At 40.7% G+C, this 5,380-nt stretch overlaps 1 long non-coding RNA gene across 1 annotated transcript; it reads right to left on the reverse strand.

The window, feature by feature from the left end:
• Positions 1 to 2,814: 2,814 nt before the first annotated feature.
• LOC104421956 lies at positions 2,815 to 4,551 on the reverse strand. The gene is made up of 2 exons (XR_005549803.1): positions 4,416 to 4,551; positions 2,815 to 3,023 (listed from the first exon to the last, which is right to left on the reverse strand). It is a non-coding gene; the product is annotated as an uncharacterized LOC104421956 (long non-coding RNA).
• Between the last annotated feature and the right edge of the window lie 829 nt (positions 4,552 to 5,380).

Below are 5,380 nucleotides of genomic sequence, written 5' to 3' on the forward strand. Positions count from 1 at the left end.
ACATGGAAATCCATTCCTATGTTTTTGCTAACTCAATTAACCAACTCCAACGAGGAAATGTTGTGGCTTGAATTGTTCGGTTCGGTCAATCACAAGTCCTATCAGAACTTTCCTAGTTAAAATCACATGACCTGACTTTGGGTCGAATTTCGTTCACGGGCTTAAACTCACTAAAATCCGGTATCCGTCCTGGCCTAACTCCTGCATTAGCCACTGGCATGATTGGCAATGAAATGCTATCATACATGTGATAATCAACCTTCTCCTGCCCGCTTCCATTCATCTTCTGTAAGTGCAATTATATTGTAAAAAAGTAGTACCAGTAGGGGTGTCAGAAACCGAACCGAAAACCGAACCGAACCGAGAACCGAATTCGGTTCGGTTCGCATTAAAAACCGATATTTTTTTATTGGTTCAGTTTTTATCGGTTAACCGAACTGAACCGAACCACAAACCAATAAACCATTAAAAATTCGATTTTATTCTCCCCGACTCGTCTCCTTTGGCTCGATTTCGCGTGCCTCCCTCCAATCCATGGTGGCCCGGCTCGAGAGCCCCCAGCCCCCTCCCCAGCAGCAGCATCACCGCTGCGGCGGCGGTGCGACGGGACGGTGATGGTTATCCGAGCGTCGACGTGGAGGGCGGGAGAGGAGTTGGGTAGGAGGCAGCAACGCTGGAGGTCGAAGAAGAAGCAGGCGAAGATGGATGAGATGGAGGTGAATTGCAAGAGAGCATTTTGAATAAACGAGTGGGTCTTATCCGCAAAAGACGAGAGGAGAGAGAAAGGAGGAAGACAAAGTCGCTGGTGTGTGCCCTCAGCCTCATCTCTCGCAACCTCCCTTGCCCCCGACTTGCAGCTGTCTCCTCCATCTGCGGCACGACGCGCGATGGGCGGCGGCGAGGGGATGGGGACGGGGAGGACAGCGCGAGTAGCGGATCCGAGGAGATTCCGGTGGTGGTCGAGAAGGGTCCGGTGAGGGTTTTTTTCTCTCGATCGTTGATCTTTTGGGGGTTTTGATGATGCGGCGTCCGGAAGACAACGCAGAGAAGGAAAGAGGAAATAAAAGAAATGCAAAAAACCGAAAACCGAAAACCGAAAAACCAAACCGAACCGAAACGAAATTTCGGTTCGGTTCGTTCAGATCAGTTCGGTTCGGTTTTTCAAAAAACCGAACCGAACCGAACCGTTGACACTCCTAAGTACCAGGACATACTCCAACCACTTCTCTAACTCCTAAGATATATGCAATTACCTCAAACTCACCAACTGTGAAACAAAATTAAAGGAAATTCCAAATAAGAACCCGAAATGAACTTTGTATCGAGATAAAAACATAAAATTGATCCATTGTCTCAAATAAGGATCTAAAGTGGTTGAATCAATTCCAAATAAGAACCTAAGCTTGCTGGTTAGCCAAATATTCGATGGCTATCAAGCATGTGACATTTCTGACGACCGAAGTTTGGGCAATTTTGTCCAAAAAAAATCTAGGGAAAACTAACAAATCCTAAAACAGAAACAAAAAAACCCTAGGTTTTCTACGGTTTCCTTGTTTCTTGTACCCATCTTCTGCAAAGTCATAACCGAAGTTCTCCCCATTCCTTGTACCCATCCTCCGCAAAGTCGAGGACCCAAATTCTCCACCGATTGAGGCATGAATGCAAAAACAAGAAAAAAAAACCAAATGCTTCTTTCTTTGTTTGCGGAGACCCAAATTCTATGCCGGTCAAGCAAGGCAGAAGCAATGAGAATCGAGTTGCAATAATGACTAGGCAGCAATTTGGTTGAGAAGCAACGGGGGAGAAGAAAGAAGAAAACATAAACATCTAAACGTATAACCTAAAATTAATTGATTTAGAATTTTCCCTTTTCTTTTCCAATGACAAATTTTTGACAAAATTGCCCCTATTTTAATCCCTAGAAAATGTTTGTTGGCGAACTAAGGTCCTTAATAGAGATTAACTTGATCACTTCGGGTCATTACTTGACATAAAATTCACTTTGGGTCATTATTTAAAAAAATTGGTCCACTTCAAGTCATTATTTGAAACTAAGTTTACTTTAGGTCCTTATTTGAGAAAATAAATTCACTACGGGTTCTTAGTTGGAATTTTCCCCAAAATTAATCAAAGGATAAATGTATTAGAAATCCTAAAATTTGTCCTAAATCACAATTCAGTCATAAAACTTTCAAAAAAATACAATCAAATCATAACATTTGCTAACATTTTACGTTTGTCAAGTTAAACAGAGTTTTCGACAAAATAAAAAAGTTGAACAGAATTAATAAATGGACTTGATTACACTAACTTGACAAGTTTTAAGACTTAATTATACTTTTTGAAAGTTTAAGGACTCCATTCTGTTATTGCGACAAGTTTTAGGATTTCCGGTACACTTATCCCTTAATCAAATGAACAAAAAATTTATCAAACTCATGTTGGCATCTTTTTCTTCTTCTTCTCAAGCTATATATACACACAAAATGCAACTCCCTCTTGTCGAACCATCATCGGAAGCTTTCAAAAGCATCTAAAAACGATTCAAACTTTCTTGACCCTTTTCGCGCACATTGTTATGAATAAAGGCCTTCTCGCCTGAAAATTAGCATACAGTGAAGCATTTGTGTAGCTTTTAGTGGGTGACTATGGACACCGGTGATGCATTTAGAAGAAGCAGTGCAAGGCTGAGCAGTGCACGTTTGAGCAGCTCATGTCACACCCCGATTCACAAGAAGAAGGGCATGACACGGCCGTCCTTTTTACCAAAGGACGCAACCTCAACGTAACCAAAATTTCAACCCGATATCAACATATATACATCCACATATATATATTTGACAAAAAGGGGCAATTGGTTACAATATCAGAGTATATATATGTTCCACAAACATCAAAACATAAACCTTTTACAAAAACTAACTTATAAACTTATGAACTATGCATAAGCCATACCAAAAAGTTCCACAACAAAAGTCCTCCCCAAGCGAACGCTCACGCCTACTCGCGACTCGCTGAAGAACCTGAAAAACAAGTAGATGAGAGGAGTGAGCTACCACGGCTCGAGTGAGTAACACATTTCTTACGGCGGATCGAGAAATCACTATGCACATTTTAAAACATAACTCAAAACATAATCATAACTCAAATACCAAAAGTACCAATGGTCGAGTCCATTAGTCAATCTCAGTAAAACATGCATCAATGGTCTATTCCATTGATTAATCTCATCAAATCGTATTGATGGTCTACTCCATCGACCAAACTCAAATCACACGTCAATGGTCCACTCCATTGATCAATTCATGCTCAAATGTCTAGCCATGGTCACGAGTAACGCCCGTGACAAGGCGACCAAGATTCCCCCTTGGCAAGATCTCCACATATTATTAGCCGGTGACGCGGCCCACAAGGATATCCTAGAATAGTATGCGCATACCCACACCCCTCAGGGTCCATAGAGACATTGAGCACAATAACAACTCGAAAGGGAATCATATCACAATATCCAGTAATCCAACATTAGAAAGAGAATCATATCACAACTCGAAATTTGATATATAAATATCAAAGCATTCTCCAAAACATTTCAAGGTTCTTTTACAAAGAATTTCACAAATCCTTTTTCAAACAACTATTCAAATCGAAGTCGGAATATAACTCCCTTCGAATAACAAAAATGTTAGTAATAGCTCGATCCTCTTTAATGCAAAAAAATATGCTTTTTATCAACTCATGGAATATATAATCCATCACGTTTCTCAAAATATGAGTTTAAAATACAAAGAAGAAATAGTGTCACTCACTCAGGAAAAGCCAAAATCAAATACGACGCTCACACGAACCGATGCATTGGTTCCTAACAATTAACGGGAAAATATCAAAAAACGAGTAAAAAATGATATTCTCATAAAGACTCGCCTATACTAGGCCTATGAGTCGATAAACGACACATACGCACCCCAAAAGCTCACAATTTACCATAAACCCATCATTTTCAGCTAGGCGCGGCCCATGCGCCAACTTCGTCACGCCATAACTTCCTCCACAAAATTCCGTTTCAAGCCGTCTTATAGTCTTTAGAAAGCTCTCTTAACATACAACAACAACCCCAACTCAGCCGTCCCAAAACAGTACCGGAAATAACAAAAAAAAGAGACTCGAAGCCACTGTTCGCTACAGTACCAGATTGTGCCTCCAACTTCAAAATCCCGTTCCGAACAAACCGCAAGCTCAAATCACGATCCGGAAGATGCTATAGCTTCACAACATCCCAAAGTACCCTTTCTAAAAAAATTTACAGCTTAACGACTCAAAAATTAGGCTTCGCCACACAAATACCCAAGAAATCCGAATTTCGAGCCCTAATTACGGTAATTGCTTCAAACAAGTGATTAAAGGCTTCAAATTCTTACCGGCCTTGCAAAACACACTTGAGTCGGCTTGATGAGGCGTCCGGGTCATGAGTGCGCCAAAATTTTTCCCTTTTTCCCTTTTTCCTTTCTCTTCTTTCTCTCTTCTCCCCTGTTTTGCGTCTTCCCCTGTTTCTGCCCGTGCTCTTCTCTGTCTCTCCCTCTTTCTCTCTTTTTAAAAGCCCAGCCGAAGGTTCTCCCACTTTCCTTCAGCCTCCCTTTTTGACTTTTCAAACTCTTCTTTTCTTTTTCTTTTCTTGTTTTAAAACCCATATATTACATTCTCCCCTCCTTAAAAAAATTTCGTCCTCGAAATTTACAGGCACCTCAATCATGAAACAAGCGAGGGTATTTACGCCTTGCCTCTTCCTCGAGTTCCCAAGTGGCCTCTCTCTTTGTGTGATTCTGCCATTGGATCTTCACATAAGGAATAGTGCGTCGTCGCAACACTTGATCCTTCTTATCGATAATACGAATGGGCTGCTCTTCGTACGTTAAGTTTTCTCTCAACTTCAATGGTGTAAAATCCAATACGTGATCAGGATTTGGCACATATTTCCGTAACAAGGATACATGAAACACATTATGGACTCCGGATAATGCTGGAGGTAAACCTAGCTTATAAGCTACTTCACCAATCTTTTCTAATATCAAAAATGGTCCCACGTACCTTGGGCTTAATTTACCACGCGTGCCAAATCTCATGACGCCTTTCATAGGAGAAACCTTCAAAAATACATGATCTCCTACATTAAATTCTACTTTACGCCTCTTAAGGTCTGCATAACTTTTCTGACGGCTTTGAGCTGTTTTCAAACGCTCTCGAATGAGTCTGATTTTCTCTTCTAATTGTTGTATGAATTCAGGGTTGGTTAATCTTTTTTTCACCAACATCATCCCAGCAAATAGGAGTTCTACATTTACGCCCATATAAAGCTTCAAAAGGAGCCATTTAATACTAGAATGAT

Source organism: Eucalyptus grandis, chromosome 3, assembly GCF_016545825.1.
Source record: "Eucalyptus grandis isolate ANBG69807.140 chromosome 3, ASM1654582v1, whole genome shotgun sequence".
In the NCBI taxonomy this organism is placed as follows: Eukaryota; Viridiplantae; Streptophyta; class Magnoliopsida; order Myrtales; family Myrtaceae; genus Eucalyptus; species Eucalyptus grandis.